The sequence below is a fragment of the Haemaphysalis longicornis genome, unplaced genomic scaffold (assembly GCF_048455015.1).
Source record: "Haemaphysalis longicornis isolate Haplotype H1 unplaced genomic scaffold, Haemaphysalis longicornis Haplotype H1 scaffold_9, whole genome shotgun sequence".
In the NCBI taxonomy this organism is placed as follows: Eukaryota; Metazoa; Arthropoda; class Arachnida; order Ixodida; family Ixodidae; genus Haemaphysalis; species Haemaphysalis longicornis.
The window spans coordinates 11993079-12020895 of NW_027526460.1; the positions used below are offsets into that span (position 1 = coordinate 11993079).

General features: G+C 46.6%; 2 protein-coding genes across 4 annotated transcripts in view; one reads left to right on the top strand and one right to left on the bottom strand.

Annotated features, from left to right (window-relative positions):
- The window catches only part of LOC144153865 (prolyl 4-hydroxylase subunit alpha-2-like), a 302578-nt gene that overhangs the window by 64420 nt on the left and 210341 nt on the right, over positions 1-27817 (top strand). For 2 of the 3 annotated variants that reach the window (XR_013319401.1, XR_013319402.1), the window contains exon 1: positions 8904-9515. The exons of the other annotated variant lie outside the window; for it this stretch is intronic. The gene's annotated coding sequence lies outside the window, so the exon portion shown is untranslated. Of the gene's footprint in view, positions 1-8903; positions 9516-27817 lie in introns of those variants that run through there. 3 annotated transcript variants of the gene reach the window in all.
- Positions 1-27817, bottom strand: part of Dh44 (corticotropin-releasing diuretic hormone 44) — a 168850-nt gene that overhangs the window by 17524 nt on the left and 123509 nt on the right. The window lies entirely within an intron of this gene.

Genomic DNA, 27817 nt, shown 5'->3' on the forward strand with positions numbered 1-27817 from the left:
AATTGAGAACATAAGACGGTTCAACTATTTTCTTGCGTGGGCCACGTCTGCAGTCCAGGGTGTCCTGGGCGCGCGCAGGCAGCAGCTCCCCGGAGGTCAGCTTAAGCTGATACTCCAGGTGTGAGCTGCTAGGCTGCCCAATCGCAAGTAATAATGAGAGGATGACAAGAAAGTTTGGAAGTAACCTCGCCAACTTTTCTTCTATCACTGAGTGAGGCAGGTGAGTTTAAAAAGGAACTAAACAACGGTGATCATTCGTAGAAACCCGCGACGAAAAGGAAACAAAACCGCTATGCAAGATAGAGAGAGAGAGAGGGATGGAGGGAGCTTCAATGAACGCTGAAGAGGTTAGCACCACAAACGGCGTCGCTTGATACTTCAGATGGAGGTGAACATGCCGTGCATAAAAAGAACCAGCGAAAAAGAACGCGGGACACAGAATAAGGAGCGCAGGCACGCCGCTGGCATAGTGAGGCGAAAAAAAGAAAAAAAAGAGGAAGAGCACATAGAAACAATAATGAATAGGGCGAACGAAAAAATCAAATAAATAAAGAGCATAGAAAACATTGCAATAACAGGAGAAAATCAGTACTTAAAGGTTGTAGAACATCGGCCAATACTGAGCCGGTTAAAAGAGTCGAGAGTATTTGTCCCTACCGCTGCTTCAGCACGGTTACACCGTTGACGCAGAAGTTCACGAAGTTCTAAGGCGTTTCCCTGTCGCAGTCGCGCAAAAGGAACTTGTGTTGCGTATTGTGACGAACCTAATAAACACGTTCGTCGTCTGATGATCTGAGCTGTTAAAAGAGGGTTGCGAAAACTTGCAGTGTCGAATTGTTCCGGTTCTCGTCGTGAATAGAAGATTTGACCCACCGAACAAACACTTTTTGCAATAAATAGTCTTGCGATAAAGTTCTTGCGATAAATAGTCATCTGTTTTCGCTAAGACGCTCCAGCCGCGCGCATTGTCAATGTCAAGGCAGTGCGATGAAGTTAAGCAAGATCTTCTGTGAATACAGGCATCCGCGGCATTCTTCTTACAAAGGCTTTCCAGCAGCCGAAAGCATTTATCAAACACGCCGGCTGCATACGAATGGTGTGAACTCCACTTGACCGGAGTGGAGTAGAATGCGCCTTCCACGAACGCTGTTATTTTTTTTTTGTTATTCCTGACAGCTGGCGTGACTCCTCAGCGCTGTTGTGTACTGTTTTTCGAAGAGAAACTGCGCAGTGGGAGTTTTCTTATTTTTGCGTTTATTAACGGTTAGTAGGAGCGCGCATGAATAAAAATAAGACGAACTCTTGACGGTGTTTTTTTACGTTGTGCGGTTTGCGCTTTCATTTTCATCTGGCGGTGAATTATGATGCACGCTGCTGTTTTGGTTGTGTTCACGATTCCGCTCCTTCATGCCCCTTTTGTCTGTAACCAGTTCTAGCTGCGCCCATTTAGTAAAAGAAGAGGCTGGGAGTATCCTTGTACAGAAACTTGTTCCGCATTAAGGATTTTTCTGACACCATTTATCCGGTAAACTTACCCGTACACCGTGGGAAAATCTTGTCGACATACAATGACGTCAAGGGAGACAGACGGTAGTTTGTCTGCTTTAATCTTATTCCTCGCGCTTCCAGTATGTCCCTAAATTGCAGAGCAGCGAGTGATATATTCAACGAATATACCGTTATTTTTGTGTAAGTTTACTGTGTTGTATATTCATTGAAAAATATGTGAAATGCAGGCTGGAAAGACGTAATGTTCATTCATTTGAAAACGCGCTATTGTCCCCCCTTTTCTTGTCCTTCTTCGTCCTTTTGTGCTGGCCGCGTTTTTCATCATACACACTCAACATCATACCCAAATCGCCAATGGCCTTGGTTTATGCTTACCCAATCCATGATTTACGAAGCAACGCACAGTTTGTAGGTGGTGCCTTTGAGGTGAGATGATTATGATGATTATGATTATTATGATTTCTACCACCATCCACTTTTTGAAACCGCTACAGAACAAAATATTCTCGGGCATGCCCCCACAGCTGCGCCAGTCAGTCACTTTTATGCCCTGCCCGCCCATTATCAGTCTCTATCACCCATATCGTTATACTCTGCCTGTCGTTTATAGCTTTAGTAGTAGCAGCAAATAACTATTTTGTAGGGAAGTGGATCGGATTTTAGTCAAGGAGCCCAAGTCACCACTTGGCGGGCTCTGACATATAAAGACCAGTGGTCACTGGGCGTCCAGGTCTGCGCTGGTCATCAGGTTCGCCCACAGCTCGGGAAGGGAAGGAAGAGACGGGAGGAACGAGGTGACAGGGCTGGGTTGCGAGTGCACCCTATGACGATATGCGTTAGGGTGGCTGGTTGAAAGCAAACTTTGCATTCTGCAGGGTATTTGTATAGCTTGTATTCACTGGCGAGGCGCGCGTGCAGGCAACTATGTGAGCGCGCCGTCACTGGTTACGTCGCGATCCATGGGATGGCGGTACTTGTCCGTGCTAAGCACATGACTGTGTTGGACGTTCCAAACTCTACCTCACCGAACGGACAGTAATGCCTCGAGTCCAATGTTAGGGAGATTAATAACATATCTGTTGACACCACCGTTAAGAATCGGGTTGAAACGGAGCAGACGACGCACGCCTGTGTTTTTTTTTCCTTCGGCGTGCTGGCGCAGAGGAACAAGCCGCGCCATGTCCATTGCGCATCGGCCATGTCTGTGGCCGTTTCCAGTGTTACCAGGCGAAGAAATCGACAGCTAAACTTTTCAATGAATACCACTTATGTGTGGCGTAGATAAGTGGGGTGAGGGAAAATATTGGCGTGGAGTTTAACCCTTTCAGCCATGAATCTTTTTTTTCTATCGAAAAGATTTTTTCGATGTGTTTTCTTTAATATTTGGACCCTATAAGCTTACACACCAAAAAATTAAGCCTGTCATACAAGTAATTAGCCATTTACAAGCAAGACATACAATTTAGTCATAGGCCAATTCAAATTAAAATTTACAGCGGAAACTTTTTTCTTGTTTTTCTTAATTTTGGAAAGCACTGAGCCAACGTACAAGAAACAAAGCTGGTAGTGCGAGTATTTTTAGATATACAGCCATGTCCTGAAACTTGGACTTCGTTCCTTGGGATCATTCTGACTTCAGTTTAGTCTTTACTGCAATGCCTTCCTCTTTCCAGCCTTCAACTTCTGCAAAAAACTAACAATGGTTATACGTATTGAAAGAGGCATCATTGAAGAACTATTTTCCAGAAAACTAGCCGTTTCAGCTTTGTTCTCAAATTGCTACAACACTTTGGGTTCAGTGCCCTAAATTTAGGACACCACGGTCGGAATGACCCTAAGTCTGGTCGATTAAGGAGAGTAGTTTCTTCGTGTTCGAGCAGTTTGGCACATGAAGATGGGAGAGTGGTGAATGAACGAACGAAAGGCTTTATGGAGAAGGAGGCCCTAGGCCCTGGTTGGGGATTGTCTAAGGGCAGTCTAATTCTAGGTAATGTTTTCGAAGGTGACCAAGAAGGGAGGGTCCAAAGCGTCCTCGGAAGCCTGGCAAGGAATGGCACGGGCTCGCAGATGCGCATAGTTGTTGCCCGCCAGTGAGGAGTGGGCTGGAGTCTAAACAAGGTCAATGTTCCGAGAGGAGTGAGTGAGGCTGAGTAGCTGGAGGTTGCCGGTGCCGCCTTGACTGACAAAAGCTACGACTGCTAGCAGCTTGGGAGTATGTGACTGTGATTGGGAATATGGCTTCAGTCATGACCGGAGCTATGGAGAACTCTTCAGCCACCCATGTGGAGAGGGTGATATATATATATATATATATATATATATATATATATATATATATATATATATATATATATATATATATATATATATATATATATATTCCCAAAGCTTCCATTCCTGAGGAAGACCTGTCTCAGGTCGAAACGTTGGAAATCAAGTCTCCGAAGAGCGTACTTCTACTTTGTGCGTACTCCTGCAGCAACTAAGAACTCTACTTCACGACTATATATATATATATATATATAAGAGAGAGAGAGAGAGAGAGAGGAAACTTTGTTATCTATCTAGGAGAAATCCGGTCCTGGACAGTTGTCGCGCAGACTATTATGGGGTCTTTGTATTTTAATAAGAAACGTGAGTTCCCCCAAACGTGCCTAATTTACACCCACGTCTGAGGAGACCGCTTTGTGACAGCAGTAAGAGGCTGTTGAGGCAGCCACCAATTTCCATGGCAGTGAGTGACAAAATGTGCCAGTATAAAAAAAGTTAAAGCTGACTAGAGAGAAAACGAAACAGAAAAACGTATTTGCTTTGTCACGTTAAGTACCAGTGAAAGTCTTTCTTCCATTTTTAAATTGGTTGGGACGAGTAGGGGAAACAGAAGAAAACCATTTGAAAACGTTCCAGCAACCTCGGAGTGAAAACGGCGCCTTGGAGCACGGACATTATCACAAAGAAATACTAATAAAAACAGCATACGCGCTTGTTTCAAAATAAAAATCACGCCAATTTTAACGCGAACTTCAAACAATGACGCTGGTTAATAAATGAAACTGCGGAAAGAGTGGATTCTCACAAGTCAGTTTATCGCACTGCCTTGTGATGCCAAAGGAACTAGGTTGTGGGATTGACTGCCGCCGACAAAATATATCGCTAACAAACAGTACTTACTGTGTGCTGGCACTCCCCCAATGACGTCATTGATTGTGCGTAGCGGGAAATTTAGAACCTTGTCAATATTTCATACTTTTTTGTGAAGTGAACTCCCTTCGGGGCTAAAATAGAGTTGAGCGACTTATCCAACCTTAGTTCTTTCAAATATAGCCGGGATGGATGTAGTCTTCTTTATGGTTACTTTAACGCGACCGTAAGCCAGATCGAAAAGAAGTCTTCGCTACTGCTCCGAACGGGCCAGGATCAGGGTGAAATCTAGTACGCACAAACGTTTGGGAGGCTGAAGACTGTAGAAGACGTGAGTTCACTGAGCAAAGAAGGGAAAGATACACGGTAGCTCGGCTTTGAACCCTTCTGAAATGGCATGAAAGAACTAGCAAAGGAAAAAAGAAATGTCATATCCCCGAATAACTTTTTCTGTTCGCGTGCTTTAAAGCCAGCCCAAAAGTCGCATGCCACAGAGTTCCCCCACTGCTCCCACGGTTTCCCGAGATTCCTTATCGATCAGATGTTTCTCGCTGTGCTCGACAGGCTTTCTAGAAGGCTTGCCTTTGTGTTGCCTGAAAGATAGCAGCAGCGCGAAGTGCGGACAGGACAAAAAGTATTTACGATAACTCGACTGAAGCTCAAGGAGCGAGGCAAGCGAGGCGGTAAAAGCTACCACAACGATGCTGCAGAGTGTTTTATTTTTGTTCCTTTATTCCCTCCTTTTGTGCAAAAAATGACAGCGCGAGTTTGGCATGGTGCTTTGAGGGAGTGATTGACCGGTCTCTCCTCCCGGGCCGAAATGCGCAAGCGCCAAGCCTTGCTAAGTGCCCATTCGCACAGCTGCCAGTTTGGAAGCTCGCACCGGCCCCGCACTTTTCAAGACCCTGCGAAAGTTGGTTACGCTGCAGGGCCTGAGAAAGCATCGTGGTCTTTCATATTTAATTTTTGATGTTTTTCCTCTCGTTGAAATACCAACCTGATGGTTTTTAACCTCACACGTCGAGACACTTAGGTAGCTAAAGAAGGTGAAAAAAAAAAAAACTTTTGTGAACTAAACTGCTCGAACACTTCATTTTGTCACTTCTTGTCTAGGCTTCTTTTGCGCCAGAAGCTAATGTGCCCGCCATTTTAAGAAAGAAACGACCTCGCGCTGCCGAGGAAGCAGAGGGCGCCTTCACGCATGTGGTCGTGAAAGGCGCTTGCACAGGTTCTCGACCCCACAACGTTCCCAGGGTGCGGTGGAAGCTTATTTGACTCTTTAATAATATGTCATCGGGAACATCATTATCACAATTACTGTCCACCTGTTTATGTTCCCTGCAGGGTGAAGGCTTCGTCTGTAGGCTTTCGAAACATAAAAAACTATGTACACAGTCTACATGGCAGGTGTATGATCAACTCCCTGCACCGATGATATACATACATTATAACGTTCCACAAGATAATCTACACATTAAACATTGTTTGTTTTTTCCGAGCAAGTCTGAAATTAACATTTGTGCAAATAGTTTCTACTGCCGGGTCGTCGTTGTATATCACGAACTACGTAACTATTATTTATACTTTTACTATTATTTATACTTTTGCAATTAATTATTTACTTAATATATAGTAGTTTATCCTACGTATTCAAAATTAGAGCCAGACTACCAGGAAACATACAAATCTCCAATCCGCCTTACGTTTAGAGATAGCGGAGCCAGACATTTACCTTGCTGTAGTTAGCAGCGCGTATAGCCCGGCAGGCTTACCTCACGCACCACTCCTTCGCCTCTCACGAGTCAGTGGCGAGTGAGCCTCACCATAGTTTCGGGCTGAGGCGTTCCAGTGCGAGTGAGTGCGAGCGCCACTTGCGGTTAGCCCCACTCATCACTCGTGAGTGCTGAGAGGCGCCGCGAAAGGTACCGGCCAGCACTCCCCATGGCTCATTGATATAACTGAAGCACACATTCTATAGTTCCATACAAAAAGCGTGTCGACTCAGTAAAATACACAAAAATGTTTAGAGCATATCTGGCGGAGAAGTAAACAAAGTAAAGATTTGATTGAGGAACGTTTCTTAATAAATGTTTACGGGAAAATCGTTTAAAGAATATGCGCAAAATTAGTTATGCGTAAAATAATCATAATAGGAAGACAAACACAATCTTTACCAAAAAAGCGTTTTTAAAGATCTTTGAGAAAAATAAATCAATAGAACGAGACGACGAAACATCTTTAGTACTTAATGACAGAAGCATTTTTTTCCAAAAAATTGACTCTATTTATGACGATGCGTAATAAAAACGACAGTAGAAGCATCGACAAAACTGCAACTGATTTTTAACTGTTCACTTTGTTTTTTTTTTTGTCATTCAGTGGTACAACAGAATTTCTAATTGTACCCAAATCGCCCTGAAGTGAAGCGTAGGTGTGCCTAACTGTCCGTCTGCTGATATGTCCGTGCATCGAAAGACCGGGTAAAAACGACTTAATATCTCTTACTTTCTGTAGATTTTGAATTGTGTTATAATTGATTGTTTTGCTTTATTCAACGATTCGTTATCAGAATTTTTATTTGAGAAATTGGTGGCAGTGCAGTAATTTTCTTACAGTGAAGCTGTATATCGCTAGTTTGTGGCATTTCTTCTTGTGAGGTGGTCAAAATTAATCCGAGCCCTCCACTACGGCGCACCTCCTCGCCTGTGTAGAGAGAGAGAGAGAGAGAGAGAGAGAGAGAGAGAGAGAGAGACTTTATTGAGCGTTCTGTGGTCTAAGGGTCTTTGGTGGCCCCCAGCTTGAACCGAGTGGCGACTTCGGTAGCTCTGTTGACCACAGCGGTTCGCACCCCTTGGTCTGAGCTCCCCAGCGCCTTCTCCCACTGCTCCTCACAAGTAATTGAAGGAAACGGGTCTTTAGGACGTCCCCACACGATGCCAGGAAGGGTGGCGAGGGCACCGCATTCTGGGGAGGGGTATAAAGAAGGGTGGATAAGATTGTTTTGCGGGATTAGGAAAGGTGTTCGTCTGCAGAAGACGCCACGCGTGTTCTTGGGAAAGGTCGAGTGTAGCGTCGGTGCGCTAAACCCCATAATCAATTGTTTCTCATCGACCTGGTCCGTCGGCAGAATTGTTCAGCAGAATACGCTTTGCGACAAAGCGACGTTTCGCCGAAGCTCAACACACGGGTGTTCTCGTTCTTTGCCGCTACCATTAGACGACCACGGCGGCTGGGATCAAGTGAGAAATCCTAAGATCAGCAGCACAACGACTTAGCCCCTGAGCTACGGCTGCGGGTTAACAATAAAACCTAATTCACCACCATCATCATCATCATACCACCACCATCATCATCATCATCCATTATGTATACGTTCACTGCAGGGCAAAGGCCTCTCCCATAGATCCCCAATTGTGCGGGTCCTGTGCTAACTGCGACCAATTTATCCCCGCAAACTTGAGCTCATCTGCCCACCTACCTTCTGCCGCCCCCTGCCAGCGGTAGTCACCTACGGGGCAGAAACGTGGAGGCTCACTAAAAGGGTTCGACTTAAATTGCGGGTAACTCAGCGGGCAATGGAGCGGAAGATGATAGGTGCAACATTAAGGAACAAGAAGAGGGCGGAGTGGGTCAGGGAACAATTGCGTGTTAAGCACATATTAGCAGAAATTAGGAAGAGGAAATGGGCATGGCGAGGGCATGTAATGCAAAATCAAGATAACCGTTGTTCATTAACGGTAACAGAGTGGATCCCTGGAGAAGGCAAGCGAAACCTAATTAACGTGGTTCAATCACAATTATTGGTCAGCCACAGAAGCTGTTTAGCGTTTCTCCCTATCTTCTTGGGGAGCAGAGCCACCGCTGTCGTTGTCAGGCCCATGCCGGCGGTAATTTCACTGTCTTAACTGCGGTTTCAAACAATGCCTCTAACTCTCTCTCTCGCTATCTCACTATCGGCATTCATCGCACACGACGGCTTTTATATCCATGCAGCGATGCCGTTTTCTTTTTTTGTTCCGTTGTCCGCCACCGCTGCCATCAGGGTTTTCCGAAACGTGGGCTGAGAGCCGTCCATTTGTTCGTTTTGACGAGAACATGGTTGTCGTGGTCGGCAATCGCAATGACTTGCAATGCTTGCACGGCATTTAAGATGCAAGCGCTTGCGGGCTGCCTGCGACAACGCAAGCGATATCATGATGCGGTGAAGTTGCGTTTTCCGCGCGCCGGTGCTTGTTCAACGCCCGCCGCGCGAGGACACCTCGTCATTCCTGTCTAGACGGCCAGTTAGTTGCCTTCGTCCGCAGACAAGTCTTCAGTTGCAGCGCCTCTGACATGCTTAGAATACCCTCAGTCCCGTGATTGGACTTCGAGCTGTTTTAGGTAGTTGGCTGCGAGGAAACGCCGTGTAAATTGTTGGGAATGCCTTCCTCGATGTGGGAGCGCGTTGTGCGGATATGCGTAGCAGTGAAAACGACGTGGTTCAGGCCGTTTTCTGTGGACTAAATGACGACTGATACTCGTCGGTGTTCGCTGCCTTTTGAACTGCGGTGAAGAGAACTTTCCTGCTGTTTGGCGCCTTCAAAACGTGACCACTGGTTACGTGTACCATTTCCAAGCCAGATGTTGGTGGGCAAGTTCGCCACAACAAAAAGTTTCCGCTTCGGGGGCTGAGTGCGCGTGAGGTCGGTGTTTGTATCAGTCACAGTGGTAGTGCAGGAAACTGCAGGTGAGGAGCAACTTAGAGGACGTATTGTAGAACTTGTGCGTTGACTAATGATGACGATGATGACACACGGAGTTTTCTGCAGAAGTTGTGTGTGGCCGGCTAGCTCGAAGAATGGATCAGCATGGAAGCAAGATTGCCGGTAAGCTTACCATTTAAACAGTCATTTTCCCCTGAATGGATGCAGTGTATAATCCGTCATGAGAAATTAATAACAACCACAATACCTGCGGCAAACGGGTTAGAAAAATAACGAGATTTTCCTGGCTGCACTTTGTGCACCTTGTTGCGTTTCCTGTTCCGTGACTTCGTTTGTGAATTACCCTAACCGGTATCAGCAAATAGCAGTGTCAGCACCTCATACATTTTTGTAACGGCCGTAGAGCCCTCTATTTTTTTTAACAGCAGAATTGTTTAAGCTCTCGCCGAAACTTCTACATATAGCGATATTTGGAGCATATACAGTGTGTTGCGACGGTAATTGGAACACTTGAAAAAATTTCCCTGAGCGAACGGCCGCCCTGTTCGCGCTCAAAATTCACACGAAAGTGGAATTTTGTGGTCTATTTTGTTTGACAACGGGAAAAATGACGGTAATTACCTGTTTATCCTGAAAATAAATAAAAATGATTTTCGCCTATGGGAAAATGGCGGTAATTTGGACGTGCGAGCTCGAAAACCAGGTTTTCTGATCGTCTGCTAGCTCATTTTTAGGTGCATTTTCTGATCGTCTGCTGCACCATTTGGCTCCGTACGTGAATCCCAAACGTGCGTTTCATTCTGCAGGCGGTTCCGTCGTTCCAACATCAACTTGCGCTGGCTCGCACGTCCAAATCGGCCGCCATTTTCCCATAGGCGAAAATAGTTTTTATTTATTTTCAGAATACACAGGTAAGTACCATCGTAGTTCCCGGTATCAAACAAAATGGACCACAAAATGCGACCTTCGTGGCAAGTTTGAGCGCGAACAGAGCGGCGGTTCGCCCAGGAAAATTTTTAAAGTGTTCCAGTTATCGTCGAAACACTCTGTGTACACCGAGAACTGCTGGGGATAACGCCGGTGACGCGGGGGCATGGCGAAGTTGCTTTGACTGCAACGTCATTGCGCCAGTCGAAGTGCTTCGTGAGCGGCACGCAGAAGCTTCGACACGGATGTCCAGCCAGTTCGGTCGCTTTGCGTGCGTTCGTTTGGAGGCTGCCATTTCCTTAGCAGCAGCGCTTCGCGAACGCGAGCACTCCTGCATGATTGTTTGGGCCTGTTAAACGCGGAAATTTTGCTCTGTCTGCCTGTCTGTGCGAGTGTGCGCGAGTGGCGAGGACGAGTGGTGAGCGTGAGCGCGATGTGGTGCTTCGAAGAAATATATTGTTTTGCGAGTTCGAGTGGGTGGCGTCCAGTTTTGCCGAGGTATGCTTAGCAGCGCCGTTCCTATTACTCGCCAGGGGGCTGGGTGGGCGGTATGAGCTATAACGTTAAGGGAAAGAGCGAGCGAAACGCTTTATTAAAACGAGAGGCCTTAAGCCCCTGGAAGGAAGTAACGATGTGGGGGTAGGGGGAAAGAGAAGGTCACAATGTCCACAACGGGCATTGCTTCAGTTCCGGGGTCGTATTTAGAAAGTGCACACACCCTCGTCAGTGAGTGCCACGTCCGCCGATATTTGTATTATTTGTCTTCAGAAGCAGCCAATATAAAGGTGTAGTTAATGGGATATAAATATCTACACGCGCGGTAGACAGTAACGCTATCCCCTGAATTTCGAGCAATACAAACACAAGATGCGGACGGTCGGTGTCACTCGCCATTCCTGGAGAAGTGAGTCGTAGGACGTTCGGCGCTATTCTTGATTTGACGTCACGCTGTCAGGCGCTGCTGTAGAGACAGCGAAGCCTCGTCAATGCTCCGAGGAAAGTGAACCTCGGTCGCCTCAATTTCACCTGCTAGCGGAACTTGTTGGCGTATTTTCCCTACTGTGAGCTGTGAGGATATAATAGGACCTGTTTCGGCATCGTTCTGAGCCCTCCATTTTGCCGTTATACTTTATACATGCCATTTGCGGAGCAGCACTTTCTCCGGTAACATTTACTGTAATAAGGAAGTATAACAGTTCACTACAAGTGTAGGTTATCACCACGCTCTGCTCCCTGAAAACGGGGCAGCACAAAGACGGGAAAATGATTCGGAAACTGTTGGTCAATGAAAAGCTATTTTGACTCGGGAAGCTGAAATTTGTTTCGCTACAGTTAAACGTGGATACAACTAAGTCGACAGAAATTCCACCTTTTTTTGTTACATGCAGGTTTCAAATTAAGGCCCTCGTGAGTGGAGCAGAAACTAAGCCAATATGCTAAACTGCCGTGACGATGAGCTCACCCTTCAAGGATTTATTTCATAGTGAAAAGTGCGCGATTTGCCCCAACTGCTCTCCCACGAGCTTAGCACTTAGTCACCAGCTTAGCAAGGTCACTTACCCCCATGTTCACAAACGTAAATTAAGTACCACTTTTACCTTTTGACACTTTTCGGTGACCAAACGTGTTTCAAGAAACAAACATGCTGAAAGGGCGGCTTTTCGTGAATACGGTGAACTTGATGCTCTTTTCCGCACTCAAGATCGGTGATAGGGTGCTAGCTGGGGTACGGTAACGTGTGGCGACGCTCTTTCTCACCGGCGGACACAGAATTTAAAATTGTGAGCTTCTCTTCAAAAGACAAAACTTTTCGTTTTCTGGCAGCGGAACTCATCACCGACGAACCGACACCACAGATAGCAGTGAACTCTGGCTACACGCCGACAGGCCAGCCTGGCACATAATCGGCACCGCGCTCACACCTGAAAATGCACGGCAGTTTGCGGTTCTGCAGCGAAATTAGCTAAATTAGGGAGTTTCCCCAGGCGATTTTCCGGAAAAAGTGCGAAATATAATGAATCATCAGCGTAGCGAATTCGTTACACCAAGGTTAACCAACATAATGCCTTCATTACATAGAGGTCGCTAACGCTTCAATGGGGCTGGAAATTGGGAATTGAAAAACTTCGTTAAATCCAGGAATTCATGACGCACAGGTTCGTTACATCCAGGTTTAACTGTATAACAAATTAAAGAGCTTGTTCAGACGCTGTTGGACGTTTTTATCAAATTTAAACAACATTCTAACGCACTCCAAACTTTTCGTTTGCCTCAGATAAACCGACAACCGGAGCGTCGATGCTATATAAACACACTGTTCATGCTTCAGCTTATATGTCCTCGCGCTGGATTGCGCTGGTACTCGTGGTAATATATCGGGCGTGCGTGAAGATCGCTTAAAACAGCGGCATATTCGTTTTCCGACTGTACACGCTGCAACGTCGTTCGATTGTAGTTCGGAGACTCTCATTCAAGATCAAAGGAGGAAGTAAAACCTTGCAAGCAATAAAAAAAAACACCCAGGGTAGTTGATGTGTTCCACTGACACTGGGCGCGTTCAAGGCGCGTCGTCTGCTACCGCGCATAGCCAAGCGGCGTTCCCCCGCTCGACCGCTAAGAAAATACTTTGAAAAAACAATAAGTTAATCATTTAATAAGCACTAAGAATATAATAGATAAACGATGACAGCAAGAACCAGACTATTTAGGCTCGGGCGATGCAGGCATTCACTTTAAAACGACCTCCATTCTAAGCGCGTTCTTCGCAAAGCCAAAGTACTTTAAAGGTGGTAATGCTACACAATCATAGCCATATATTTCCTCAAACGCGGCCTAGTACGGGCACTGTGAATGCTACATTTCTTTCGCTACGATTTCCAAGGCCGAACCATTAGTGAGAAAAGGAAATTCACGTTGCTGATGGAGTACTCCCCCGGTTGCAGCACAGCATTGTTTTGTCTGTAATGATCGTCACCCCGTTCTAATCACCCACCCACCTGTTTCATAATAAAAGTACTAATTTGATTGATTTATTGTGGGGTTTAACGCGCCGACGCAACGCAGGCGATGAGGCGCGCCGTAGTGGAGGGCTCCGGATTAATTTTGACCACCTGGGGATCTTTATCGTGCGCCGAAATCTCGTACACACGGGCGTTTTTGCTTTTCGCCTCCATCAGAAAAGCGGCCGCCGCGGCCGGGAATCGAACCCGCTACCTCGTGCTCAGCAGCGCAACGCCTTAGCCACTGAGCCACCGCGGCGGGTGTAAAAGTACTAATACTACTACTACTTGTGAATTTAGCCACTACTTGTAATGTGGCTAATTAGTGACTATTCCGTTAGCCGCACGAAGTCTAAAACCTATTTTGAGCCCACACGGGCCTCATAACAGCAACGCCGCACGGCAGTTTCTTTGTCTTTCTCTCTTTTTCTCTCTTCCTTTTTTTCTCCGTTACAACGACTATATCTCTGGCCAACCACCCCTGCTAAGCCTCTGTTTAGACTCAGCTTCCGACAGCCCCAACATTCAGCTTAACCTCTGCCAAGGAGCGTGAACCTCATTGTAAGCCAAGCTGCCGCGGTGTTGCGTCTGACGGTGTTAGACCTCCAACAGTAACGGTAGGCTAAACGAGAGAACACTAGGACGGCGACAGCGAAAGAAGAACGCTTAGATAAGACAAGGGCCTGTCCCGTATACTCGCTAATCCTTCTCTGTCCCCGTTCAACTGCCACCTCGTTTAGTTTCAGCCGCAACCCAAATCGCCCAGCAAAGCATACTATTGCGTCACCTTAGGCCTAACGCTGGGCCCCGGCATACCCGTGCCGCTTGGCCGCAGCAGTTCGGCTGGCCCCTTAGCAACGGTTAAGCCTTTGCCGAGGCTTCATCTTACACGCGCGCGAAATCCACGGAGGCAGGGTAGACGTGCTTTGGCACTACAAATAATCCCGTCAACATGTCGCGTCCATCGGAGTTAGGAATTCATCAATAACGCGCATTAATAAGCTCGACGAATGGAATGGAAATTAGAATGACTTGAAGTTGGATGCCACCTGCAATCAATCCGCAGAAATAGCCTGGGAAGGACTTCAAACTTAAATAGACGTTTTTCTCAAAGACTGCGTGGATGGAGGTATCACCGAACCTAATTTTTCGTGCGCGCAGGCGGCTCCCCTGGTCACCGCTTCGAGTCAAAAAGCAGTCGTCCACTTTCAGGCCAACGTCATTTAATTAGGCCGTGAGACTTATCAGCGGCGCACAGGTTGTGTTTCAGTCTGGGTATTGACTGACCCTACCACATTTTGAAAGCGCCGAGTTCACGAGCCGCACTTAATACTTGAACATTTCCAGACGTGATGGCATACGTCAGTAGAAGTTTAACTTGCGTTCAAAACAAGCACGAAAAGGTCGTACATTATACGAGGACGCTGCCTTCTGAGGTCGGCCCTACAATCTTTCTTGCAGTGCCTCTATCTTCTAGCTGTTCTTGCCTACTGCGCTATGTGGGCTTGCGCATGCGCACAGGATCAGGTGGAGCCATTGTTGTTGAATAACTGAACTTGGGGTAGGCGACAGAAAACGGAATGGCTCACACTCACGCGGCCGACAAGCTCTTAGGGGCCTACTACCGACTTCATAAATTCACCTGAATCCGCCATATTTTTTTGCGTAAGCAAAACGTAAGCAATCAGCGACGTGTGTACGTATAGCTGTCATGATGTGCAGCGTAATTTGACGCTTGGCTTATGAAGATCACAACCAAGCTATCAAATATTGCGCATAAAGGTTATAAAAACACTTGGCATGTCTAATAAAAATCAGGACGGCAGCTGAGGCTAGCAAGAGAAGCACACTTTTTAAGGTTAAAATTGGCGTCAACACAACAAAGCGGTCAAGTAACGTTGATCCAAAAGCTACAAAACGGAGCGACAGGCGTGTGTTAAGCTAAATAACGTCAGACTTTTTGGTGTTCAATTTATTTCTTTCAACCGCTCTTAGTAACATATTTCAATGCACGTTTTGTAGCGTTGTCATTTTTCCCGGCCGCCACCACTGCCACGTTATCGTCTGCTGCTATGTTACGAGTTTATATCGTGATCACAGAAGAAGACATGACCATCGGTTGTATGACGCGGTAAGGACAGCGAAACGCTACGCCTGATAACGGCTGAGCGCATCGACGCCGCAGATTCACTCATTCGTCAACCTCGAACTCAATCAGCGCAGTAATGAATAAAAGTCAGTTTTCTTTGTTTTTTTCCCTTGAATTCGATCATCTGACCCACCAGTTTATTATAGGAGGGGTATGGGCAAATGTCATGCGTTAGGTTCTTTGTAATGAAGAGGCTTAGAATGCCCTTTTATGTTACCGTTACGCCAAACATATAATTGCTATTTTATTGCCAAACATAGAAACAAAATACGGAAACAAATTTGGAAACAGTCAAAACTATTATTTCTTTCGCTAGAAAACAGTTTGAAACCGCGCGTCGTGCGAAACTGCGCCTGCTGCAAATTCACGGGGAGTTCACAGCGCCGAAGGTCGGTGAAATTTTTTGCCCTATTTTATGGCTACGGCAGCCGCCATTTACAAGCTGTTACGTAACACCACGTCACTTTTACGCAGGCTTATAAGTGACAGCATAGAGAAATAAAAAAATTAGAAGAGTGGACACACGGGCTTATCGCGGCCGAGTGGCGTGACTCGCGCGCCGTCCGGCAGTCGGCGCAAGTGGTAAAAAACTATATATTTAAAATTAAGCTAACACACAATATTATACTTTTAAAATTTTGTTACACATTAGACTACACATTTTTATTTGTGTAATAAGTTGAATGGCTGTCAATGTAAATTTTTGTGGCTTCTTTGCGCCAAGCCTGGCCAAGCCGCAAGCACAAGCCGCCATTTGGCTCTTTCGGCAGCGTTTGCACGTGCGTTTCTGCAGCCTCGTGCTAACCTCTCCTGAACGAAAGGTGAGACTTTCTTTTTTGAAGTGCTGGTGTGGCGTATCATATTTACGTTTCCTTGTGCGTCTTTAAGATAAGCGCTTTGGAAACGCCCCGGAAAGGCGTAAGACACAATTTTTTAGCTGGACGTAATGGTATTTTAGGCTGGTTGTGCCGTTTTATCTAGCGCTGAGGGATGCCAGCGGTACGCGCCCGTCGTCGCACGTAGCGTTTACGTGCCGCAAACGACGGCTGTGAGTTGCGGAAGTGGCCGGCCGGCCGGCGGTCCGTAGGCGAAGCAGGCGTTGTGCGCTGTCGCTGCACTGAATTACGTGAGCCGCAGACTGCGTTGTATTATACTAGCTAGCCATTGCTAGCTTGGCCAACTGTTACTGCTATTATGGCCGTGATGCGCTGCAAAGCCGTCCGGGCTAACGTACACGGCGAAGTAGCCGTATCTGCATTAATTTGACTTATCTGGGCATAACCAGCAGCCCTACACTCATCGTAAGTTTTACACATGGGTGCATACCAAGCTGCCTGCGTACAAAGCGAACCCGCTCGCCGATGCAGATTACGCGCGCTCGTCGCTTCGCTTTGGCGCGCCAGGTACGGTAAAAACGCGTCTTTCGTCGGCAGATAACAGCTTTGCTCGAGGCGGGGTGAGTGCGCAGTGCATTGAAACCTTCAAATTTGGTCTTCGTTCTACATCGTATATCAATTCCGGTATCGCAGGCATTGCATACAACTGTTCCACACTTGCCGTTTTTTCAAGCGTTTGCTCTCTTTTCTCTGGTCATATTTTGGCTAGTTTCATTAAACACGTATTGCGCAGATTGCACCTATTCAGTCGGAACTGTGTTTCTTGTCATATCTTTTTAAGGCATGGCCTTTGGCGGTCAGTAGTACTCAGTACGACGCTCACTGCTGCTTGCCATGGTGCGCACACAGCGCCCAAATATACTTTCGCCAGGTGCCCGTTCTCGGGATGCGTTTCTTTCGCGAGCCCGTGGGGCAACAGGTTTGTTTAACGTTCAGCTCGCTCTCGCTCTTCGTCCTGATTTTACAAAAAAAAAAAGACAAAGGGATTCAGGCTATGTGAGCAGCGTTATCATTTTTGTTAACCCAAACAATAGGTGAATTGCATTAAGAATGTGCCTAACCAGTGTTGCGAAATTACAAAGACCCATATTTTAAGTGTTGCTAATAGCTTGACCGCATGATTGCTGAATAGAATAAGATAACTTGTGTTTTAAATAGGTGGCATGCACTGGAGGCAATACTTGAATACTAGTTGCAGTGAAATTTACAGACTATTCGCATATCATCTGTCATTGCAAGCAGTTTGCGTACTATATCACCTATCACCTGTGCAGGTCTACAGGTGCCCTCAAGACAGAGCCAACCAGCCAGCTGCATTCGTCATACCAAACATGGTGCAAGCACTTCATGAATCGTGCCCTCACAGGACTCACAAAAGTGGCCGTGCCAACTGTTCTCCCAGAGTTATTCAGTTGTATTGATGACTGCCTGCAATGCTTCTTGCTACCTTATTGATGCTTCTGGTGGATACCGCAACTGTATTCCATCTATTGAACCTTGCCATTAGCACTTAAAACCTAACGCAAGTCTCGGCACTCAATAAGGCGCGACCACTGAAAAGACTATCGTTGGCTCAAGGAACAAACGGTTTTTATCACTGATATGCCTCATATCATTAAAACCACTAACAACAGCGTATAGTCTCCAAACTCCACTCGCAAGTTATTGTTGCTGCTAGTTGTAATATTGTGAAAACAGTACATTCACAAAAACCCTTTTACATTATGAAGACTGCCAGGGTAAGAGGTCATGCTAAATGTCGTTTGTCACCATACGTGCGCTGCCTGTTGTCGGACTGGCCTAGATGAAGAGAACCATGTTGGGACCTACGTTGTCAAATGCTTATGGGATTCTGTAATGTGCCACCATTGTGTCATACACGAGAAGCATATACTGCTTCCCTGTTTCTTATATTAGACTGTTCGTATTGACAGCGGAAGGCATGAATTTGTGTGCATTAATCGAGCCTGGAACCTGTCGGTTGACGACGTGCCCGTACCTAAATATCCCTGCCTGGCCCTTTGCCTTTACTGGGAAGGCAACGCTTTCGGAAGGTAACCCGGCTTCTTGGGAAAATGCACCCTTGCAAGGAACCAATAGGAAGTTGATTTTTTTCCTCTTAACCTTTTGCGTGTGCATCTCCACATAAATGGGATTTCTGTTCAATTACTGCTACTGATTTGAAGTTGCCCCGAGGCAATAGATCTCATTAGCGTTCATCAAATAAGCGAGGCCATCAAAGCCAAAGTTTTTCCCTTCTTTCACATCCTAACTGGAGAAATTGCCAGACTAAGAAAATTATCTGCGGAGATAGTGGTTGTAAACAGTTGCAAGTATCCCAGTGTCTAGATTATGTTATGGTTGATATTTTAGTATGACTGCAAAAGCGCCTGAGCGTCTGAGGGTGTCGTAGATACAAGTAAATCTGTGGATGGCTGAGTTTCTGGGTTTTCTGCATTTTCAATTACCGTGGAGAAAAAATCCTTTGTGTGGTTGTGATACCTTTACTTGTGCATTTTTTTTTCATTCCTGGATACGTATGTTCCTCTCACTACTGTGTATTGTCTCTGTTGTGTATTACTCACTGTTTATTATTATTTGTGTGTTGCAAAGAATGATGACAATTTGAACTTGTTCCGTTTAGTGCCATGCAATAAATATTTCTTCATTTATGGTGTGTCTCTTTTATGTGGCTCGGCAACATGTGAACACGCGACAGAATTCTTAACCAAGTGTGAGTGGTACTGTAAATTGCAATTTCACGTTTTCAGAAAAAATGTTTTTTTTTTGTAAAAGCATACGGGCACTAAGCCTGAGAATGATATATTCAAATAAACACTAATTATTGCATGAAAGCGTCCGAATACCGTACCGATGCCCGTCGCTGTGAGCAGCGTTTTCCAGTCCTTCAAACTACCCGCCAAAATCGGTGTCCGCGAAACCGAAACCGAAAGTGAACGTACGAAAGTATGGTTAGTAGTTTGGCTCTCCGTCCGCTCGGTGCGCTACACTACAGTACAGTCATTCGGCCGCAGGGCTCTATGGGAGTGTCCACTCTTACCAGTATTTCTTTCTCTATGGTGACAGTGTGTGATGCAAGCGTTCCCGCCAACTGGTTATACTACGTTGCTCCTTCTCAGTCAATCACAGAGAGGTCTTGACGTACAAGCCGTATTGTTGTTGAATAGCAAAGACAGGTCTACTATGTCATTTCCGGCCAAGAATTATGGGGTAAACGTCACGAAATGTCAAAATGACGAAAGCACACGCAGCCGCTTTTTTAACTGGAAGCACGTAACCAAAACTGAAAGCCAGTCCGACAAGGATTCTGGCGAATTCACATTTCACGGGGACTTCACGAAGTCTAGAAAAGGGCCCTTAAATAGAAATAGAAAGTTTGTCGTCGTTGCGTCCTAGCTGTCCTCTGTTCAACAAAAAAGATTGTAGAAAAAGCTGAAAAAAATAATCAATCTCGTTCGCGTCACGCTTGATCTAAGCGCAAGGGATTGAACAAAAAGCTAAATGTAAACATGCTAGCTGTCGCCCTGTCGTCATCGATGCGAATAGTCAACAGCCTGAAATAATGGTCACACGAGTAAAAAAAAAAAAAAGCGTTTGAGAATGTTTGCTCAGTGCGCGTAAATTCAGGGCGCTTTGCGGCGAACCAACATTTGTAGTGGGGGCTAACTGCTAAGCCAAAACCAACAATGTACCTTGACAAAAAATATGACGTAAGGCGCACCAAAGTCTCCGACATGTGTCAGCAACACATGGCTTTATTAGTTACTTGAACTCACAGAGTTGCCCAAACAGGGGAGACTCCATCACCGTCTCCGCAAGTATGCTGGAGGTCATGGGTTCTGCTATGTGCACGAAAAAATTGGTACGTGTTCTGAATTGTCGTTCAAACATGATCGTAATTCATTGCACCACCCACGTTTGCTATGACTGCAACTGTAGAAGCAACTGGTGATTCAATCCGTACTGCGCGAACGCGGTATAGTTAGCTCCGACGTCCTCACACATCGAGGAAAGCAAAGTTGCATTTTTATTATTATTTGTTTCTGACGAAGCATCCAGTTCATCACCCCGTGTATTAACGCGGAGTTTTAAGAAACGATGACAGGCTGTCGGGCAGTTCACAACTTCCGGGCACTAGTACGGTAAAATAAAGATGTTTAACAGGGGCTCGGGTTCGGGCTAAGAATGTTCAAATCCTAGTACTTAGAAACTGAAAGATACTGAATTCATCCCAAATTTTCAAGAGTTGCCACGCCGCCTCGTACGTTTAAAAAAGATGTTTCATATGAGTGCCTTCATTATGGGAGAACACCTCGCTATACTTGAAGGAGATCAGAGCCTAGAAACACGAGCCCTTGCAGGGGTTGTTACTGTTATTCGAATCTACCTAACAGGGAGGTCATCTTTTGTTATGACTGCAGATGGGCCGACATCAGTTCACTAAACTCATCGTGGGGTACCTCAAGGAGGCGTCCTGAGCCCTACTCTGTTCAACCTTACACTAATTGGCCTGACTTCTTGCCTTCCAAGGAGAGTTCAAGTGTCCATATACGACGACGAAATATCTGTTTGCGCGGATGGCGTGACTCGTCGGCATGAGCGCACCCGACTGCAAAATACCACAGACTTGAAGACCTCCTATCTACACGGACAAGGGTTGGAAATATCCAGCAGCAAATGCGCCATGCTTCCGCTTACATGAAAGCCTATGTATGCGTACCCTTTGTATATTAATGGCGAAACGGTGTCTTATGGGATAAATTACAAGTTTCTCGGCATAGTTGTCGACAGAGGCCTTTCTTGGAGCGCTCACGTAAACGCTATAAAGAATAGGCTGTCTGCAGTGGTGCATGTACTCCAACTCATCGCCGGCAAGACGTGGGGAACACCAATGAAGTCAATGTTACAGCTCTACAACGCACTGTTCTTGGGCTGTATACGGTACAGTGCTCCTGTCCTTTCTGGAGAATGCCGCATAACTACTCGGTCACTTCAGGGTATGCAAGCTCAGGCCCTGCGAACCTGTGTTGGCCTACCACGATGTACGTCCACAGCAGCGACCATTGCCCTGGCTCGGAATCACCCTTTAGCAACCTTTGTGGAAGTTGAAATACTCAGGACACATATCAGGCACCTCGCCCGTCTGCCTGATCATCCCCTCGCGGGTATAGCAGCGACCCCTCTTCGGGCGTCGTTCGCAAGGGTAGTAGCTGCCCACAACAGCAGCATGCCATCGAACTATACGCCGGCGATGAGACCGCTCCTTCCGCTGTGGTGTGTGTAGCAGCCCCGAGTGTGCCTAGATATTCCAGTAGTAAAAAAAAAAAAAAAAAAAAAAAAAACGTGATCTTTGAATACCGGCCTTGCAGCAGCTAACTTTGACGTATTTCACAATACATACAGTGACCGAACCCATATATACGCTTGGTAACATCGTCGGGTTCTGCTGGCGCTGCTATTACACCACGAATGTCACTCGTCGAGCAAATTCAACAGAGCCAATCCTACAACTTCCGCGGCTACAGAACTTACGGCCATCCGTAGCACTCTTCACATCATCGAGCAAAGTTCGGGCCGGGGATGGGCGATCTTCTGTGATTCGAAGCCTGCACTTCAGTCACTCCAGTCAGCCCTGTGCCGGGGACATCACGAACAGCTCCTGACAGAAATAAGAATGACGTACGACCGTGCTGCCCGGAGGGTCATGATGTCACCCTGCAACGTGGCTTCCCAGCCACTGCGGCATTGTCGGCAACAAAAGTGCGGCCGCTGCCGCCCGGTTGGCACATCAAACAGCGACGACTGTACTCATTCCACTGTCTAAGACGGACGCAGCTAGGGCCCTCCGCATACTTGACCGGGAAACAGCAGTCTCCCAATGGTCTCCAGAAGAAATCACATGTGCACGCATTGGTGCCCTTGACCCGCACCTGCAGCATCCCCTTCCACTAAGCCTCCCGCGGTCTGACGCAACTCTTCTTTGCCGTCTCTGGCTGGGGGTGGCTTCCACAAATGCTTATTCATACACAATAGGAATGGCAACAAGTGAGGAGTGCGAAACGTGTGGCACGCCGGAGACGATCCGGCACGTTTTATGCGAGTGCCCACGCTACTCGCCTGAAAGAAAGAAGCTGCCGTCAGCACTGAGGAACCTGGACTCTCTGCGGCCATTTTCGGAGGAGAAGATTCTGTTCCACTGGCCCTCTTTGTCATCCGCTCAGAAGGCGACTGAGGAACTCTTACTCTTTCTACGGGCGACGAACTTACACACCAGACTGTTGACTGAACGCCTCCAGTGTCATTCAGTGTCAGTGCTTCAGCGCTGGGCATACGTGTCTGCTCCAACATTTCTTCATTCTTTCCTTTCTTTTTTCTGCCTATTTTCCCTTTCCCACGTGCAGGATAGCAAACTAGGCTCTAGCCAGGTTGACTTTCCTGCCTTCCTTCTACACCCTTCCTTCCTTCCTTCCTTCCTTCCTTCCTTCCTTCCTTCCTTCCTTCCTTCCTTCCTTCCTTCCTTCCTTCCTTCCTTCCTTCCTTCCTTCCTTCCTTCCTTCCTTCCTTCCTTCCCCCTGCCTTTCCTGTACTGTTCCTTTGTTCCTTCCTTCACTTTTCTTGATTACGCCCAGTATTGAACCTCTAAGTGCCATTAATATTGAAGATCGGAAAATTGAGAATAATCAGTTTTATAAACCGTAACAGACCCCCCCGAAAAATCTGCACAAATTCAGAGAATTGTCTAATCATGCGCAGCATTCTTAAGCCGCTTTTTTAGAGGACTTCTTTACAGCCAAATATGGCTATGAGTAGGGAAAGATGCTGGATTATTTTATTTTTGTTAAGTTTTCTTTTGATTATTTTCGCCAATGATGTAAATTTATGCCGTTATAGCGATGGGGCGCCTTTGCATAGCTAATTATGTGTTTTTTTTTTTGGAAGATGCAGGGCGTACTGCAGTGTTTGTCCGTTTATACTATCTTCCATTCGTATTTCTAATATTCTTGTGCGTCATTTTGTTTTAGTCTTCGTTTTTTTGGGGGGGTGGGAAGTAAATGTATAAGATGCATATATTTCATCTTGTCAGATCATATTTGAGGAACTTATTTTTTCTATTTGTCTTACCTTTTTGTTTTTCAAAGTTCTGTTCGACCAATTATCTCCATTTACGCCATTGTAACGATAAAGGTGTTACAATAAATAACACGCACGAGTTCGATTTTTCTCTAATGAGAACCCTTACGCAAATTTATTAATTTATTATTAGTACCCCACGCACTCGACAAGAAATGCTATGCGTTATTAAGTTTGTGCAGGCGTTCTCATTAGAGGAAAATCGAACTCTTGTGTGTAATTTTTCGTGACCACTGGAAATGGACAAGCAATATTTTAGACACCAACAAGGTATGTTAACAAACGCATATCCAGCATGCTGCGTTCATTAGTATAATTGACTCCTTGTGGTCAAAATATGTGGTAGACACAGAGTCAGCTCGCTGGAATCATTTTATGAACGTTAGCAAACCCCTGCTCAAAGATCAAACGTGGTGTAAATAGCTGCACTGTACTTAAAATGTGGTTTATGCCTCTTTCATAGGAATCGGTAAAACACGAAAGTGAAATGTGCCTTCACAGGAGCATTTTTTGTGCATCCGTATGAACTTGCACATCGCTACTTATAGTCCGTCAGTACGGCACCGTTAGAGGAATCAACATTAGACACTGGATTGCACGCGCCGGAACATTGCGTAAATCTGACTGAAACCACAGCCCCTTGAAAACAGTGCGAAGGAAACGGAACCGAAGCCGAAACCGAAAGCAGTAGGTGGAGGAGGGTGCCTTAATTCACCCGCGTCCCGCGTACGCGAAGACACTGACATCGAGGCGCCAACTGTCGGCGGTCATTAGTGTCATGAACTACTTCGCTTAACTTCTAGACGGCGGCATCGCCTAGACGGCATCTGAATGAAGAAATTAGTGGGGAAGACATAAGGCGCGTTAGTAGACCTACTTGCGCTTGAATTCGTATAGCGCAGGGGGCAGAGCGCTGTGTAGCTCCCGTTAAGGCGAGAGAGTTCGCGGATCGAATCCGGGCGCAGCTGCATAAATAGGACTTTTTCTGGCGACGACATTTTCGTGACGGATATGACGCCGGTGAGATCTTGGTGTACCCGGGCATAAAGCTTTTAAATGCAGAGCATTTCAGTAACTCACGATCTCACCTGCGTTGTCCCGTCGTAGTCCGCACCGTCGTTGTCCGCATCCCTCCCCCTACACTATATAAAAGAAAATACTATCCGGCGCCAGGTTTCGATCCCTCGACCCTGCGGGCGGAACGCAATGTACATGGTGCTCTACCCACTGCGCCACGAAGCCGACACAGAATGGGAGGCTACGGACGCGCCTTATATCCTTGACTCATTCAAATTACTGCTGACGAGCGCTCTCTCGTCAGCAGTTGCCACAAGTGCAACAACATTAATGTAACGCAAACTACTTAACGTCGTGCGCCCCCGGAAATGCTCTGCATTTGATCGTGCCCCTCGCGAGGGGGATGTTGACACTACCTCTTGCAGAGATTGAGTGCAACAGCCGAGAACAAGGTCCCACGAGCGGCGCGCGCGCCGTGGACTGGTGGCGCCATCTGTCAGATGCGACGCGAACTACTATCAGGGCAGTGCGAAAAACGAACGCGCGAAATACAAACCGGGCTGTTAGGAGAAAGGGGAAGTAAACTTTTTCGTGTTAAAATTAAACTGGGGAACTGGGCGCCGAATCTGCGAGCCACGTTTGTTTTCATGCCTGCTCCTTATAGCGGCGCAAACGTAATCGTGTTTTCGATGCGAGTAAGAAAACGTGAGGGTCCAAGTGCCCTTGTCTGCTGGTTCGGGCACACGATGCGTGTGGAAAAACGGTGCGGAGTGGCTCACTGGGCTTGGAAAACAAATAGGTTCTTCTCATTTCAGGGGTCGGCAAACTTGTGTGGGTAAGCCGATGTCGGTAAGCCGAATCACTTCGCCCACATGGCACAGCCTCTAAGCATTTGGATCCAATGCCCAGTAAAGGTCTACCCGGTCTTTACGTCCCACCTGAGCGACAAACCCAGAAGCATATGCACGATGATAGGAACGTACTCAGTAGTAGTAAGGTTGTGGTTCGAGGGAAAGAAAAAGGAAAGGAAGTACTCTGGGAATACTATTGAGCTCTGCAGGGCGCTCAAAGGATACAGGAGAGTGTAAAAAACATAGAGACGGAAAGGAAGAGAAATAAAAACTATCACATCAGTCCGGGCACGCAGGGATGTTCCGTACTGAGGAGAAAAATTCCCATTTCTACGTCCAAAAATTCCCTATTTTTAGCATTTCCCCCTCCCGCAAGTTTCTCAAGAATTCCCTGCAAATTTCCCTCCCCTCTAATTTTGCAGCTGAAAGATCGTTACGTGGATTCGTAGTTGATTTTGGGTGTTAGCCAGGGCCAACTACGTTTTTTTGTGGAGCCTTCGGCTTCAGGACGCATACGTAGTTCAGAGAATAAGAGTTCCAGTGTAAAATAAATTACAGTGCATCGGCCGCTCAGCAGCAATTCACAAGGCATTTCACGTTTTGTACCTAAATGCATGCTTACTTGGCAGGCTAAACCTTTCAGTTGAAACGGCCCGTATGAAAAATAACAAACATTGTTGAATTAAAGAGATAATTTTAGCTGAGCTCAAGAACTGCTGGCGGTATCTCTTTTTGACAGCACCTTAAGGTGCACCTAGAGTGTGAACCGTCTTTAGCCCTTCAGCCACCGCCGCTTCACGCTTTACTAGCTCTCTTTAATAGAATACTCTTTCCTCTATGCTCCCTCCTGTTTTGGGAACTAGATTGGAATCGATCTTGTATGATTGTGGATTGCGGTAACACGACTGCGGATATTTGAACATCAATCCGACCAAATTTTAAGGGAACTTTTTGAAAGGAAACAAAGTAATAAATGATGCGAGGTCCGGTTTACTGACGTTACTTTTCGTTTTATTCAACGACTCCTAAAATTCCCTGAATCCATTAAAGAATCCCTTTTTTCCTTTTGGCTGAAATGACAGTCGGAAATTTCCTGAATAAGGGAAAATTCCCTGCACGGAACATTACTGCGGGCACGTCAGTGAGTAGCCCATCGCTCTGCGCTATACGGCCACTGCGTGAGGCCTGTCGTGTCCAGCTAGTGGAGCAGCTGGCCGAAGACTTCAAGTTGGGGTGCGGCAGGCCTTTTCGGGAATACAAGGTCATCCATGCCGGCGCAGGTAAGGCCCTGACGCTGGAGCGCTCTGTAATCAGGGCCGCGGGGAGCGGGGAGGAGGGGGAGGGGTTGTACAAGCATTGCAGGTGCTCCAGTGTCTTTCGTCACGGACAGTCCGCACATGCGGGGGACTGCTTGCGCCCGTGTCGGTGCAGGCGCGCCGCCACGTTGCAGCAAGATGCTGCCGTATTGACTTTTTGGTCCTGCCACACATTCGGAAGCAGTTGCACGTGTACGTTGGCTACCGCCCATCACAGAAGCAACGAAGCTGCCCATTTTACGGAGAAATACTTAACTGATTTACCAGTCGCAAAGCAGTCAGCTGTAGACGGCAGCCCAAAGCTCGCCAGAAAGCGATGATCACGTTATAAAAGCCTTGCGAGCTGCCGAGATGTAAGACAAAACACGCGGAGCATTTTAATATGAGCATGGGTTCTATATATGCCGCTTGTTCAGATAAAACCGCAATGTTGAACGATGGGCTGAATTTACAGAAAAAAAGAAAAAGAAAGCCGGTCATGGACTTACGCAAAAGGCAAGAAGAGGCGACGTTCTCACATTTGCAGGGCACTTCAAATTTCGGAGAGTATTATGAATTCCGTCGTTTTTGACAAGATTTTCTCGTCTACGTACATGCCCAGGCTGTTTATGACGAGGGACGATGAGAAAGAAATTACGAGGCCAGAACAACTCAATCGCTTAAAGCGGTTGATCATACAACGCGGATCAGCGGAACCATGTGAGTTCACCCCCCCCCCCTCCCCCCCAAAAATAAATAAAAAAAGAAAACACGTTTTGGCGGTCTACTTCAAAATTAAGGAACGGCGGAGAGGTAAGAAGCCACCCAGAATAGCAAAAATTAAGTCGAGGTGCCGCAGCTTCCTTTCCAAATCTTTGACCTACATCATTATAGCTCTGATTCGAGCCAGTTAGAAAGGAAGGAGCGTCGACTCCAGCATCTGACATTTACTCGAAGCCCTAAAAGCCACGCTTGCGTCATGCGGACTTCATTGGCTACCCTCCCTCTATTCACCGAACCTTCTTTTCCGCCGGCTCTCTCGCATTCATTTTCCGCCCAACACGCCCTTATCCCAACTCTTTTAACCGCGCTGTGGCCAACAATGCTCGTCACCTGTCAATAGCGAAAGCCCGTAACAGAGAGCTCGCGAGAACATAACTCCACCGGCCGAGTGTAGT